Raw genomic sequence first — 17,166 nt, forward strand, 5'->3', positions numbered from 1 at the left:
GAACCCGTTGCCAGCGATGTGGATGGCGTAGTATACCGTTAGTAGAGCCTGTTCTGTTGATGGTGCGAATGGAGCGGTCTACTGCCTGTCGAATCTCTGGAACAGTTCTGAAGCGAATGCCGCGAAGTGGTTCCTTCATCTTCGAAATTAAATCAAAGTCACAAGGACTTAAGTCATCTGTGACCAGCTTTGCGAAAGAAGCGGCGTCACCTTCTGCACAACCCACCCATCATTTTGCACGACAATGAGCGGGCGCATACAGCGCGAGCTGTGGCTGCTCTGTTCGGTCGATGGGACTGGGAAGTACTGTACCAGCCACCATACTCCCCAGACTTAAGTCCTTGTGAGTTTGATTTGATTCCAAAGATGAAGGAACCACTTCGTGGCATTCACTTCAGAACTGTTCCAGAGATTCGACAGGCAGTAGACCGCTCCATTCGCACCATCAACAGAACAGTCTCTGCTAACGGTATACTATGTCTTCCACATCGCTGGCAACGGGTTCTACACAACGCTGGTGACTACTTTGAAAGACAGTAACAGGTGCAAACATGTATCTCATTTGTATCGGTTGTGAATATAGCGGGGGCAGGGGAACACACACACACACACACAAAAGGACTGAACGTTTACAAGCTTTCGTAGCCAGTGGCTCCTTTTCCTAGCAGAAGAGTTGAAGCGGAAGGAAGAGGTTGGTTGGTTGATTCGAGGGGAGGAGACCAATCTGCGAGATTATCGGTCTCATCGGATTAGGGAAGGTTGTGGAAGTAAGTTGGCCGTGCCCTTTCAAAGGAACCATCCCAGCATTTGCCTGAAGCGATTTAGGGAAATCACGGAAAACCTAAATCAGGATGGCCGGACGCAGGATTGAACCGTCGTCCTCCCGAATGCGAGTCCAGTGTGCTAACCACTGCGCCACCTCGCTCGGTGGAAGGAAGAGGGCCGAAGGAAAACGACTGGAGAGGTTTGGGGATAGGCGTACAGTTCAAAAAAGTCATCCAGAACCGCAGGTCAGAGGAGACCTAACGAACGGTATGAGAAGGAAAGCCCTAAAGATTTATTTTCCTCTTTCTGTTCCCCTTCGAGAACACATTGTATCATGTAAACGTAGTAAGCTAAAACCTGATACGCCCTCATACGTCATAGAGCCTGAGGCGCGCCTTTAGTAAACCATTCAATAACCAAACACCTACACCTATGTGTGTGATGTCCTTAGGTTAGTTAGGTTTAAGTAGTTCTAAGTTCTAGGGGACTGGTGACCTTAGAAGTTGAGTCCCATAGTGCTCAGAGCCATTTTTTTAGTTCCGTTTCGCAGAACGCGGTCGGCCGCTGACGGATGCACGACCGCACCCACTCTCGCACTTCCTCGTCAGACTGAAGCCGAAGTCCACGCATGTCTTTCTTCAGGTCGCCAAAGACGTGAAAATCCCACTCTGAAAGATCTGGGCTGTAAGGTGGATGTTGCAGTGTTTCCCCACGAAATCGCTGATGCGTAGCTTTCAGTATGGGGGCGGGCGTTATCGTGCATGCCGACAGGCCGGGTGTAAACGGCAAAGGCAACGGTGGAAACTTCCCACCTTTCGCAAGCAAAAGAAGTCCAAATCTGTTTACACAAGTTCTGGCAAGGTCATGGTGACCTTCGACTGCAGGGGTCCTCTGCTCGTCGAGTTTCTCCAGCGTGGAACAAGAGTCAATGTGCAGCGCTATGAAGACACTTTGCAGAAACTGGGACGCGCTATAAAGTCAAAACGCCCATTCGCTATCGCACAGATTCACCCTGTCGCGCGGTAACGCCCGACCCCACACTGCCAATCGAACGAAGACTGCGCTTCAGCGATTTGGTTGGGAAACGCTGCAACATCCTCCGTGCAGCCTGGATCTTTCACCGTCTGATTTCCGCGTCTTTGGCGACCTGAAGAAAAACAGGCACGTACGTCGGTATCAGTCGGACGAGGAAGCGCAAGAGTCGGTGCAGTTGTGGATCCATCTGCGGCCGACCGCGATCTACAAAACAGGAATTGATCGGCTCGCCTCCCAGTGGGATGAATGTCTTAACGCGTGTTGCGATTACTTTCGAATGGAACCATTCCATGGTGGGCGCTCGGTTTTCATTTCAATGCCCCTCGAGAGATAACACTGAACCAAAACGGGTGTATCACAATGGCCACAAAAATGAAAATGATCGTATGGCATTGTTGGCCGGGAGGCGACGTCGGCGACTTGCGAGTCAATGATGATGAAAATGATGATGAAGGACACACAACACCAAGTCCCCTGCCGGGAATCAAACCCGGGCCCCCCACGTGGTAGGCGGTACGCTACCGCTACGCTACGGAGCCGGACACCACAATGGCCACAATTAATAGGCAAACGGCGTTACTGCTATTTCACATAAACCTATACTACGCCAATAGTCACATCTACAAATTACCCGGTAGTGACTGTCGCTAACAATGCGGGATAGACTGAACATTTTACGCATGCGATGGTTTACAGTTACAGAAGAAATCTGAACGCGTTTACCGAGCCACTCGCCTCAGTGCTTAGACATTTGTCTCGTGTTTGCGAGGGTTTCAGTTTGAATCGCCGTCCGGCCATTCAGTTGTACGAGGGTTGTTTTTTAAGTAAGGGCCGTTCGCGCGTATAGTCCCGTAGTTCGCGCGGACGCCGCATCAAGCCACCGCGCCACTTGCCGGCATCCTTCCCGTTCACACTGATGCAAGTTGCAGCTCTGTAGCTGACGTGTACGCATCGCTGTGCTGCTTTATAATGTTTACGACTACTCAATCGCCCGCCGCGTGTGAGATACGGTCAGTGATACGTTTTTTGACCGCGAGAAGCCTATCAGCTGCAGAAATTCATCGTCAGTTAACAGAAGTTTATGGCTTGAATGCAATGAGTGAAGGTAAAGTGCGTCAATGGGTTAGAGAGTTTAAAAATGGCCGTCAAAACGTCCATGACGAAGAACGCTCAGGCCGGCCCTCTGTGATCACTGATGATTTGGTGGCTGCAGTCGAAACATAGATTCGTGAGGACAGAAGATTCACAATATCCACTCTTTCATTGGAATTTCCAAAAGTTTCGAGATCGGTTTTGTACAAAATTGTGTCTGAAAACCTGAACTTTAAGAAACTGTGTTCTCGGTGGGTACCCATACTCCTCACAGAGGACCACAAAGGGAAGAGATTTGCCACTTCATTGGACTTTTTGATTCGTTACGAGGAAGAAGGGGATGACATGTTGAGTCAAATTGTCACTGGAGATGAAACATAGGTATCCCATAACACTCCCGAAAGCAAGCGACAATCGATGGAATGGCGACACACAACCTCACCCGTCAAGGTCAAAGCCAAACAGACGCTGTCAAAGCGCAAGATTATGGCAACTGTTTTCTGGGGCCGGCGCGGTGTTTTGCTAGTGGACTTTATGCCACGAGGAACGACAATCAACTCAGATGCCTACTGTGCAACTCTAAAGAAGCTCCGCAGAGCAATTCAAAACAAAAGGCGCGGCATGCTGACAAAAGGAGTTTTGCTCCTGCACCATAACGCTAGGCCTCACACCTCTCAAAAGACTCGGGATTTGATTGATTCTTTTGGCTGGGAAGTTTTGGACCATGCACCATACAGCCCCGACCTTGCTCCTAGCGATTTTCACCTTTTCCGGTACCTGAAACACCATCTTGGCGGGCAGCGCTTCAATGACGACGATGAAGTGAAAGCGGCCATGAACTCTTGGCTGTCGGAGCAGGCGGCCGAATTCTTTGAAGAGGGAATTAAAAACTTAGTTGTACGGTATGACAAGTGCTTAAATAAACAAGGCAACTATGTAGAAAAATAGATAAAAGTGTGTAGAATCAGAAAATAAAAGTTTTTTAACAAAAGTATTTGTATCTTTTTTTAAAAATAAAAACGGCCCTTACTTAAAAAACAACCCTCGTAGGTTTATCGTGGTTTCATAAGGATGACTTATTTCAAATGGACACACCGAGCGAGGTGGTGCAGTGGTTTGCACACGGGAAGCCGGCCGTAGTGGCCGAGCGGTTAAAGGCGCTACAGTCTGGAACCGCACGACCGCTACGGTCGCAGGTTCGAATCCTGCCTCGGGCATGGATGTGTGTGATGTCCTTAGGTTAGTTAGGTTTAAGTAGTTCTAAGTTCTAGGGGACTTATGAGCACAGCAGTTGAGTCCCATAGTGCTCAGAGCCATTTTGCAGACGGGAGGATGACGGCTCAAATCCGCGTCCGGCCATCCTGATTTAGGTTTCCCATGATTTCCCTAATTTGCTTCAGGTAAATGCCGGGGTGGTTCCTGTGAAAGGGCACGACCTCCTTCCTTCCCCAACCTTCCCTAATACGCTGTTTAGTCGCCTCTCCCGAATCAACCAACCAACCAAATTAACTAAACTAAAACTAAACTCCTCCCGAACAGGCCATGGAGACCCAATGGTACCGACCGGCCGCCGTGTCATCCTCATCCCACAGGCGTCACTGGATGCGGATATGGAGGGGCATGTGGTCAGCACACCGCTCTCCCGGCCGTATGTCAGTTTCTGAGACCGGAGCCGCTACTTCTCAATCAAGTAGCTCCTCCGTTTGCCTCACAAGGGCTGAGTGCGCTCCGCTTGCCAACGGCGCTCGGCAGACGGGATGGTCACCCATCCAAGTGCTAGCCCAGCCGGACAGCGCTTAACTTCGGCGAACTGACGGAAACCGGTGTTACCATTGCGGCAAGGCCGTTGGCAACCAACCAAATTGACTCAGCCAATTTCCTTCTCTGAACTTATCCAGTCAGAGCTTGATCTTGCTCCAATAACCTCGTCTTCGACGGGACATCAAAAGCTAATGCTCTTCTCTTTCCATCCTGAATATGAGGCGAGATCAGCAAACGGCCTGGCGTAAAAACCTCCGGTTTGACCAACTATTGAGTATGACTCACTACCATTGCAGGAGGGATTCAGATTTATAGTATTCGTAACGCATTTCTTTGTGTTACGCGAGCATGCATTACAGTCCAAACGAGAGACTTCTTAAAGCATTAATTTGTCTTATTAACATACATGTGTAAAAGTTCCTCTATTCACAGTCCTACTAAAGTATTCAATCTTTTCTACATTTTCCTTCAATTATGAGTGAAATGTCTTTTGAACGTACGTACGAATTTCCTAAGAGTATTTAAGTATGTACGAACTTCCAGCATGCTGGAGTAGCTTGGTTCAGCGTCTTTAAATAAGTACCTACAGATGCGATGAAGCAAGGAATTGTGTGGAAAGGGCATCTCCCTTCAGCGCAAACACAATCTCCTAGGCATTCACGAAACCATGAAATGACAAGTCTGTAGCAGTGGCGGACGTATCTCCTCGCAAATGTGATAAAAATTTCGTAACTACAGTCAAGCAAAAGTGGCATCCAAAACAGGCAAATAAAATCTGAGGAAGTGCTGTATGTATAATCAAAATATCAGAGTATGTGTAAGTAACTTTTATCACAGGTACTCGCAAGATGAAAGTCGAAGCCGTAAAGTAAAGCAAATCGGATTTGTTAGGTGGCATGGTCTTGCAAAGTAGCGTTGCGTGTTATTACACAATGAACCAGTCTCTAAAGCGTGGTATATTTTAAGTATCATTATATAACTTTGCGATTCATTCTGTTGTGCATGATAACTTCATTACTGCTTGCGCCGAGAAGACGAAGTACTATTCCTTCTCGGAGTTGTTTATTGCTAGAACATACCGAACGATCTATATCGAGAACAACATCGGCGCCTCTTCGCTCTTCTTCGTACTAGATGCTGTGGGGCGGCGGGTAGAATTATTGTTTTATAAAATGTTCCTATTATTTATGCTGTCTTTTGCCGTTCTCAACACTGGCTCTCTAACTACAATATTGGCAACCAGAAAGTGATTAGCAAAACGTGAAGCCTGTAATTAGTAGTTCCTAGTGCCCACTTCATCTGAGAAATACACTTATAGCTACAACTTATAGCTCTGAGAAATTAGGAGATTGTCTGGGATTCATAATCAAAAACGATTTTGATTAAAAATAGTTCAGTATATTCTGAAAGTCACAGATAAAAAAAAAAAGAAGAATCCACACAATCTGACTATCAGAGCAGTTCAGAGTCTAATGCGCTGATGCAACTATAACTGTTCAAATTAAATGTTTAAGTGAATGCTCGCCGTAATTTGATGTTAATGTTCATCAAACGCCACGCTAAATAATGGTAGAATGTCTGTCCCGCGACGGCACCTGAAAATACGACATACGCAAACTGAAGATAGATAATTAAAGTCAACCCAGAATTAACACTTCACTCGAAAATGATTTCATGGTTACGCGTATCCCGAGTAACTTAATACGGCATCCGAGGCTGTTTATAGCAATGATACCGACACGACGCGACTCCCGACACAGGTGGCGTGCTATTCAGCGTCTGGAGAGAACTGGGGCCTTCTTTTCTCGCGCAGCGTTCATATATATAAAGCCGCGGTGCGGACGGCTAAGGGAATGCCTGATCAAATCGGCTCTCCCGACTAGCCGCCAGGCTAGTAATGCACCACATTAAGTTATTGAATAAATCATAGCTTCTTTTGCTGATGGCCGATGAAGCTCTCAATTGAAATGTGCATTCAACACACAGGTAAGTAATCATAATAAAAGTTTGACGTGGCTAAGTTAAATATTTTGGGCGAGAGAATTAATTTAATTACACTGCACGCAGTAGACGAGCTCTGAACTTTCCCTTTGGAGATACGCTATCGCTATAGTTTTATAGTTATTCAAATGAAACTTCTCATATCTTTATGGTTATAGCGGATCTCCATTCTACTTAAATATAAACATCCTAGCCTTATTTATTAGCCTACTTAATCTATCTTGCTTCCTTAATTTTTAAGACAAAAACCAGAAAATTATGAATTTCAACTAAAATCTTAATTTGTGAGATCCAGAATACTGTTTCTACTAAATTATTATGAAAAAGGAATCTAAATATAAATTTTTAAGTTTCTAGCTCTTTTCTGTTGCGCCAATGATTTTTACAGAAGAACGTCCAAATTTCGAAAATGGTTAAAGTTATCGAACTGATATTCAACACATATTAATTTAGTATTACTCCTGACATGCTAGAACCGTTTCAGGCTATTTGCTTGATTTTCAAAGTATTGCGCAACATTTATGACGTCAGAGCTAGTTACAGCGGACTGGCTGGCACACAATGGAAAGACTGATGTGAATTTACTACGGCGTGAGTAGGCTGCTTCCCTACAATGCGTTATATATCGTTTCTGACTTGGAAATTAGTCACTGGTCACAGATTATAGAAGGACTTGCTAATAGCGAGACGTGGCGCCAGCATCCCATTATAGAGTATCTGGCTACACGGCGACACATGTGTCCGGCCCAGAGAACCGACAAGGAACACTGGGGAACGCGTCGGAACAGGACTCTCTCAGCTGGTCAGCCCGTGACAAACGGTCCCACGCCCGGTCCAGATAGCTATGGAAATGTTTGGCGCTCGCTGTCGAAGTCTATCCACGAAAACGTCGCCGGCCGCGTTGCCGTGTTGGCGCCTTAGAAGGATATCGACTGGTGCGACCACAAGCTGCACTCTCGGTCGCTCTGAACACCTGTCCCCAGCACTAAACAGCACCTGTGTGGGCACGCGGGGTGTGGCATATGTTGTAGAGCAACGACGTGTTTGGCAGATTTCGTATTCCAATCGTGGACGATGAGAAAACAAAGTTTCAGGAAATAAATCTTCCACAGTTACACTTTAAATCTCTATTTACTAGCTATGTCTAGTTTCAGGGCTATACAGCGTGCGGCAGTTTGTCATTAAGGACTCCTGGCTCCTAACGTATGCCGGATAGTTCGATGACAGGTTGCACACAAAGTTCTCTTCTCCCCAATCCTATTCAATACCTCCTCATTAGCTATGTGATCTACCCATCTAATCTTCAAGAAACTGGAATAAATGTCCCCATTTCTCTGATTTCATCTTTGTGATCGCAGTGAGTCGTTTACTTGGAAAAAGCAGAATGATCTTAGATTCCGCTCTCAAACTTTATTCGCGAAACTCCAAGATTTCAAACAATACTCACTATCGTTTCCCACACGCTGTCATATATGTTGAGCTAATGGTTTATGCTTAACAGCTTTGTACGTTTCAGCAGCTGTCAAAACCTCTGGACAGCTCAACTCCCTGTACAAGCTAAATGGGACGCCACGATTGATTTAAACCGCAGTTCGGACGTAAGCATCAACAGTAGAACCAGTTGCGTAGCAAACAGCTTCTAATTTGTGAATATTACTCCCACTGCCTCGTACCCTCGTAACACCGATCGATCGTCTTCCCACGCAAAACTCGAAGACTCGTTTCTGCATAACTTGCTCAGTCACGTAGTGGATGTATGTTGACAGGTGTTCGTCTACGCAGGATTATGCTGCAGCCCACCAGAGCTTACTGGACCACACCATACCGATGGCCACTTCGTTGCTTCCCTTCACACTTGAATTAAAGTGCATCGTGCTGATTTTTTAAATTACCATAGCAGCCTTGGGAATCAAGAAAAGTAAACGGATTACGCGTGCCGTCCGCTCAACTGGTACAACGTATGTCGTGGTTCTACTGTTGTTGCGATCTTCAGTCCAAAGACTACTCTGGCACAACCCCCTACGCTAGTCTACCCCTGCGGGCCCCTTCTTTCTTCTTCACTGTGTAACCACCGCAACATGCATTCATTTTCCCACAATCAAGTCTGCGCCTCCATCTAAATCCCCCGCCCCCCAACATACACACACACACACACACATATTTTCCTCCATCAACGAATGACGATTCCTTGCCGCTTTAGGATGTGTCACATTAGCAGATCCCTCCTCTTACTGAAGTGTGCCACTAATTTCTTTCCTCCCCAGTTCGATTCAGAACCACTTCATAAGCTCTCCGATCCTCCTATCTAATCTTCAGCATTCTCCTGTAACAATACATTTCAAAAGCATCCACTCTCTGCTCCTCTGAGCTATTTGGTGTCCAGACAGATATATTCACTCAAATTTCTAATCACTTAAGTCTGTATTCGACTTGAACAGATTTCTCTTTTTCAGGACTGCTGTTTTTGCTATTGCAAGTATGCATTTTAAATCCGCTGTATTTCGGACATCGTCACTTATTTTGCTCCCAGATAACAGAACTTATCTACTAAATGTAGCGCCTTTTTTCCCCAACCTAATTCTTCCAGCTCCACCTGATTTCATTCGACTACATTCCGTTTCCCTTTACGTGTAGGTCCTCAGTGTCGACGTCGTTTCTGAGTGTTAAAACCATTGCACCGCAGGCTGCCAAATTCTTTTTACAAGATGATCTTTATCGCACCTGTTTCCACGTAGCAGTAAATGAGTTTCAAAAATGACACACATTTCACCGACGCGACATCAAACAGTGTAACGATGTTCAAGAAAGTGTTTTACGCTTTTAATTTCTTGACAGTCTTATCACAGGCATTTGAAAACGGCCACAGGCCGCAACTGGTCATTAATGTAACGTAATACATGATGCAGTATAGGCCATTTTAAATGAAGAGTGTATCAGAATACGGTGAACATTTAAAATGGTTTTAGGATTGCAAAACCATTCCGCTTGATTTATTTTTGTTGATGTTCATCTCATAATCTCTTTTCAAAACTGTATCCATTCCATTCAAACGCTCTTCCAACTCCTCCTATTTGTGAACGACCACCTGGAGTTCTCGATTCTGCCACTCGCATTATATGTTTGCAACATTAGTTGCTTTTGAGTAACATCTTTTGCCATGCAAAACTCAAAACACTTGCCATAAGATCTTCTTTTAAAAGCATACTTGGTTTGTTGTTGTTGTTTTGTCCAGAACCTGCAAACTCCGTCTTCCATGAATCAAAAATCGTGTTTTTTTGTTGTTCTGTCCAGAACCTGCAAACTCCGTCTTCCATGAATCAAAAATCGTGTTTTTCTGACTGTCCATTCTGTATCGCCATCCTGACCTGCTATTGAACATCGAGGTATCCAATGCGTCCCAAAACTACAACGCTGTTTCTAGAACACGGTTTGGGCGTCGTTATCTGTGGAGATACGATCTATACTGTCTTCACGTCTGCCAATGTATTGAAGGACTACGTCCTCTCGATGGACTAATGTTTTCTGTTTGTTAGCCTGGATGGGCGTGGCGTGCCTTTAAAAATGAATGGAAATGATTGAAGAGAGGGATGGGAATTTTCAAAATATATTATGCAGTCGAATAAGTGACTAGTATTGCATATTTGCTGTGAAACGACATTACAATGTCGTGCAGAAATAATTTAAAAATCACATCACCACCATCACCGTTCTGACCTAGGACACGTCTTCATATCCAGCTCTCCACGCAATGCTTCACATTTGCTACCGTCTTCGATTTCTCATAACTGTTTACTATCCTTTTACTATCCACCATCTAGTATCTTCTGCGTCCTCTTCTTCTTCTTCCATTCACCATTCCTTCTATAGCATCCGTCATTAGAAAGTCTCTTCTCGTCCAATGTCCAAGCCAATTGTGTTTCCTCTTCCTGGTCACCTTTAAAATTTCTCTCTCTTCCCCCACTCTTCGCAATACTTCCTCATTTCTTTTGCCCATTTTATCCCTTCGAACCTCCTACAAATCCACATCTCAGATGCTTCTATCCTTCTTTCTTCCTCTTTCCTCAGTGCCCACGTCTCAGCTCTGTATAAGGCCACGCTCCATGTGAAGCACTTCGCCAGTCTCTTCCTCAGGTCCCTGTCCATGCACTCTTATAGAAGCCTCCCCTTCCTATTAAATGCCTCCTTGCCAATTGCTATACCTCCTTATTACGTCTCATGTCGTCCATAATAATGCTTCCCAGATATGTGAAAGCACTATCTTGTTCTATATCGTCCTGTTCTATCTTTATAGCTGTTGTTACTTTTCTTGCACTTATCACATACGTTTTGTCTTTTTCTTATTAATTCTCATTCCGAATTCCTCACAGATCTTATTTACTTCTTTTGACATTCCAGTCATACTTCTATCGCTCTCTGTCAATAACATTATATTATCCGCAAATCGAATACACTCTGTCCTCCTACCGCCAATCCACACTCCTCTATTCTGTTCCAAACATTTCTGAACAATATTGTAATTGTGCCAGAGACAGAAAATTACCTGGAAGAGCAGCTGAACAGAATGGACAGTGTCTTGAAAGGAGGATATAAGATGAACATCAACAAAAGCAAAACGAGGGTAATGGAATGTAGTCGAATTAAATCGGATGATGTTGCGGGAATTAGATTAGGAAATGAGACGCTTAAAGTAGTAAATGAGTTTTGCTATTTGGGGAGCAAAATAACTGATTATGGTCGAAGTAGAGAGGATATGAAATGTAGGCTGGCAATGGCAAGGAAAGCGTTTCTGAAGAAGAGAAATTTGTTAACATCGAGTATATATTTCTGTGTCAGGAAGTCGTTTCTGAAAGTATTTGTATGGAGTGTAGCCATGTACGGAAGTGAAACGTGAACGATAAAAAGTTTAGACAGGAAGAGAATAGAAGCTTTCGAAATGTTGTGCTACAGAAGAATGCTGAAGATTAGATGGGTAGATCACATAACTAATGAGGATGTATTGAATAGAATTGGGGAGAAGAGGAGTTTGTGGCACAACTTGACGAGAAGAAGGGATCGGTTGGTAGGGCATGTTCTGAGACATCAAGGGATCACAAATTTAGCATTGGAGGGCAGCGTGGAGGGTAAAAATCGTAGAGGGAGACCAAGAGATGAATACGCTAAGCAGATTCAGAAGGATGTGGGTTGCAGTAGGTACTGGGAGATGAAGAAGCTTGCACAGGATAGGGTAGCATGGAGAGCTGCATCAAAACAGTCTCTGGACTGAAGACCACAACAACAACATGCTCCAACAGTACTGAGGAGACGCAGTGGTCTTGACTCACTCCCCTTCCAGTTGTGCTTTCCTCTGACATCTCATGAAGGAGCAAAAAATTACACCGATCAACAGACAGGATTCATTGTTCTGCACATCAGGAAGCACTCCTTGCTAAATTTGCAGGCACGCAGCAAGTGAAAAATTGATCGTACGAATAGTAAAATATCTCAACTCGCACACATTATTCCGCTGTCGGTTGCAACAGCAGCTCGTCACGCAAGAGACGAGCCAGTGGAGACAGTAGCGCCCCAGACAGCGGTGTGGGTAAGAGGGCGGCGCTGGTGCCTGGGAAGAGAGCAGTGTGTGTGTGTGTGTGGACCAGAGGCCGGGCCCGGCGAGGTGTGTTCTGTGCGAGGCGATGCGCCGCTGAGATAGGCGGCGCGGCCGCTGGCGCCGGCCCGGTAATTGGGGGTTCCCCGACACCGCAATTACGGCGCGCCGCCGCGGCTGTAAATCCCCGCCAGTGGTCGCCGCGCGCGGCGCGACAAATTCGGCGAACTGGCGCAGCGGCGTGGCTCGTGACCGACGGAAAAAAAGGAGAGATGTTCGGGGCTCCGCTCTTAACGCCTTTTACTGCTCCACCCGAGCGGAGCGATTTCGTGCAGCAGTTGCACTGCGTACAGAAGCACCGATACGGGTGGCGATACGTTGGCGTGGCACTACTATATTACCAGCACTCTGCTTAAGAGGATATTCTATCTCGACACCCGACCTGAGTCTCCACATCTACATTACGACCCTCTTACTTTAAGGTCAACGGTATGGGAAGTGTGCCAACAAATCTCTTCCTTACGTGCTGCAGTAAGCCGTAGTTGGACGGCAAAGCTGAAGAGGCCTCGTTTCGACCTTTGATCTGCAGGTGCTTCTTTTTTTAACAAACGTAACACTGGCTGGCCGCTGCTGCGTGCTCGTTCTGTTCGGTATTGTGGACGCTTGTGCCGGATTTCGATATCGATGAGATGGTGAATTTGTTAACCCTGAAGAGGATGGACTTGTCTTTCAGCGATCCTTCTGAATGGCTTGAAGTTTGAGCTGACTAGCCAGCCCTAAGAGAGTAAGTTTTCCTGTGATGGCGAGAGTTTTCCATCAACTTTTGGAAATAATCTACATCTACATTTATACTCCGCAAGTCACCCAACGGTGTGTGGCGGAGGGCCCTTTATGTGTCACTGTCATTACCTCCCTTTCCTGTTCCAGTCGCGTATGGTTTGCGAGAAGAACGACTGCCGGAAAGCCTCCGTGCGTGCTCCAATCTCTCTAATTTTACATTCGTGATCTCCTCTGGAGGTATAAGTAGGGGGAAGCAATATATTCGATACCTCATCCAGAATCACACCCTCTCGAAACCTGGACAGTAAGCTACACCGCGATGCAGAGCGCCTCTCTTGCAGAGTATGCCACTTGAGTTTGTTAAACATCTCCGTAACGCTATCACGGTTACCAAATAACCCTGTGACGAAACGCGCCGCTCTTCTTTGGATCTTCTCTATCTCCTCTGTCAACACGACCAGGTACACATCCCACACTGATGAGCAATACTCAAGTATAGGTCGAACGAGTGTTTTGTAAGCCACCTCATTTGTTGATGGACTACATTTTCTAAAAACTCTCCCAATGAATCTCAACCTGGCACACGCCTTACCAACAATTAATTTTATATGATCATTCCACTTCAGATCGTTCCGTTCGCATAGCCCAGATATTTTACAGAAGTAACAACCAGTGTTTGTTCCGCTATCATATAATCGTATAATAAAGGATCCTTCTTTCTATGTATTCACAATACATTACATTTGTCTATGTTAGGGGTCAGTTGCCAATCCCTGCACCAAGTGCCTATCCGCTGCAGATCTTCCTGCATTTCGCTGCAATTTTCTAATGCTGCAACTTCTCTGTAAACTACAGAATCATCCGCGAAAAGCCGCATGGATCTTCCGACACTATCTATTAGGTCATTTATATATATTGTGAAAAGCAATGGTCCCATAAGACTCCCCTGTGGCACGCCAGAGGTTACTTTAACGTCTGTAGACGTCTCTCCATTGAGAACAACATGCTGTGTCCTGTTTGCTAAAAATTCTTCAATCCAGCCACACAGCTGGTCTGATATTCCGTAGGCTCTTACTTTTTTTATCAGGCGACAGTGCAGAAGTGTACCGAACGCCTTCCGGAAGTCAAGGAAAATGGCATCTACCTGGGAGCCTGTATCCAATATTTTCTGGGTCTCATGAACAAATAAAGCGAGTTGGTCTCACACGATCGCCGTTTCCTGAATCCATGTTAATTCCTACAGAGTAGATTATGGGTTTCCAGAAATGACATGATACGCGAGCAAAAAACATGTTCTAAAATTCTACAACAGATCGGTGTCAGAGATATAGGCCTGTAGTTTTTCGGATCTGCTCGACGACCCTTCTTCAAAACTGGAACTACCTGTACTCTTTTCCAAACATTTGGAAGCTTTCGTTCCTCTAGAGACTTGCGGTACACGGCTGTTAGAAGGGGGGCAAGTTCTTTCACGTACTCTGTGTAGAATCGAATTGGTATCCCGTCAGGCCCAGTGGACTTTCCTCTGTTGAGTGATTTCAGTTGCTTTTCTATTCCTATAATCTTCTGAATGTCCTGGTAGGAAGCATAACGTCACAGAAAGTGCTAACAGCAGGAGCAGCTAACAGACATGAAGGTGCCTGCATACTGTCGCCGGTGTTCATTTGTTGAGTAGACTAAGTTTTAAATAATATCGTGGAGCTTTATGGAGTTCGCGAAATAGAGTAAGGCGCTCGTGCGGTTGAAAGAAGAAGCCTTGTGCTCTCCGCAAGGGAATTCGTGTTTTACAGAGTATAACTTTCTGAAGTCGAGAGTTAATGATAATTTGATATCAACGAAGTTACGTTTCAAAGATGGAAAGACTACAAGGGTGGAAAATGCTTTGTAGTATGAGAGCGTGTGACCCCGTTGAGCATTTTTCGGCTTTTCCTTGGCCAGTGTTGCAGTTCAGTGAGCACGCCTATGGTAAATAGGCAAAGACCTTTATCAGATTGCAACTAGCTGTAGATGGTGTTCAAACACCAAAGCAGACTTGTCGAGTATTATTTAAAACCGATGAATTGTATTTGATTCTTTGGAAATTGCAGTGTGTGTTTTTGCTTGGTATTTTCCCTGCTGGCTTTAAACGGTATTGCCGACCTGTTGTTGTCGAGGTTATCAGCAAAAGCTCGTAGGCGCCAGCTGGAGGCAGTGAATCATCTGTTGGTGGTGTACACTTTCCAGTCTCATATCAGATTCAGAATCTTGCTGGAAGTAACACAGGACACAAACCAGGACTCATGTCAAAAGGCAGCGTCGTGGCAGTCATGTGTGCACAGTGTTATCGTTGGGAATAACGTTGTCGGCGCGGCTCTCTGGTGCTGCATGAAGAACATAGGACACCAACAGTGTCCGCTGTGCTGAAACTCTGTGGTGTTCCAGGAGCCGTCACACTACCTGCTACAACCAAGACCCGTCCCAAATTCAAGGCTCGTGACGCGGCTTCGCGGTTCCACAAGGCCGAGTGAACTCTGTGTCTCTCCTCTCAGGCGCCAGTCGCGTGGGGCCGTTGAGACGCTGCACGGCGTTATGTCCCCCTTAACCCGTTGACTCCACGATCGCACGGCAGTCGTGGGATCCCCACCAAAGCGGTCAACCGCAGTGCGAAGCAATAAACTGCAGCCTTGACAGGCTACGATCCTGCCACTGTCGGATTTACACCGAAGAGCCAACGAAACTGGTACACCTGTCTCATATCGTGCACGCAGAAGTGCCGCAGCACATCGTGGAATGGACTCCAGTAATGTCTGAAGTATCGCTGGAGGGAACGGTCACCGTGAATGCTGTACGGCTGTTCATAAATCCATAAGAGTACGAGAGGGGAGGAGATCTCTTCTGAACAGCATGTTGCAAGGCATCCCAGATATGCTCAATAATGTTCGTTTCTGGGGAGTTTGGTGACCAGCGGAAGTGTTTAAACTCAGGAGAGTGTTCCTGCAGCCATTCTGTAGCAATTCTGGACGTGAGGGGTGTCGCATTGTCCTGCTGGAATTACCCAAGTCCGTCGGAATGGACAATGGACATGAATGAATGCAGGTGATGAGAGAGGGAGCTTACGTACGTGTCTCCTTTCAGAGGATACATGCCGCTCATAAACAGGAGCACCCAGAAAATTACGGAAATTAATTAAAATGAAAATAACAGAATACAGTGACCCTAGAGACGAAGTACTGACCCCCTCTCGTCTCGGAAACTGACATACGGCTGGGACAGCGGTGTGCTAACCACATGCCCCTCCATATCTGCATCCAGTGACGCCTATGGGCTGAGAAAGACACGGCGGCCGGTCGGTACCGTTGGGCCTTCATGGCCTGTTCGGGAGGAGTTTTAGTGTGTAGACCCGCCACACGGCGTATCTGCAGTAGTAGTCTGCCTTGAGTTCCAGACACTTCAGTGACTCTCAATTAATCTCGTAATGAGAAATGTTCGTTCATAATGGACCTTCATATCGCACATACCGAAGTTCCAATAAAAGAATACTTTTATTGTAGCTATGAATACTGGCGACTAGCAGCTAACAAAGAGAAGTGCAAGGCTGCACACCTCGCTAAGTGTGAAGGCGTGGCATCCCTTGGTTACAGGATTAATGAGTGGCGATTAGAATCAGTCATTGCAGGAAAGCGACTGGGAGTGACATTATGCAGGGATATGATGTGGAACGACCCCTTACGTACACTGAGATGACAAAAATCATGGGGCCACCTCCTCATATCGTGTCGGAACTCCTTCTGCCCGGCGTAGTGCGGAGCTCCACGTGGCATCGACTCGACAAGTCGATGGAAGTCCCCTGCAGAAATATCAGGCCATGCTGTCCCTATAGCTCTCTATAATTGCGAAAGTTTTGCCGGCGCAGGATTTTGTGCACGAACTGGTCACTCGATTATGTTCCATAAATGTTCGTTGGGATTCACGTCTGGCGGTCTGGGTAGCCAAATCATTCGCTCGAACTGTCCAAAATATTCTTCAAACCAATCGTGAACAATTGTGGCCCGGTGACACGTTTGGGAACATGAAGTCCATGAATGGCTGAAAATACTCTTCAAGTAGCGAAATATAACCATTTCCAGACAATTATCGATTCAGTTGCAATAGAGGACCCAGTCAATTCCATT

The 17,166-nt window shown here is 45.9% G+C and overlaps 1 protein-coding gene across 1 annotated transcript in view; it reads left to right on the forward strand.

Moving 5' to 3' along the window:
- Positions 1–17,166, forward strand: part of LOC124613832 (titin homolog) — a 1,109,199-nt gene that overhangs the window by 748,939 nt on the left and 343,094 nt on the right. The window lies entirely within an intron of this gene.

Source organism: Schistocerca americana, chromosome 4 (assembly GCF_021461395.2).
Source record: "Schistocerca americana isolate TAMUIC-IGC-003095 chromosome 4, iqSchAmer2.1, whole genome shotgun sequence".
In the NCBI taxonomy this organism is placed as follows: Eukaryota; Metazoa; Arthropoda; class Insecta; order Orthoptera; family Acrididae; genus Schistocerca; species Schistocerca americana.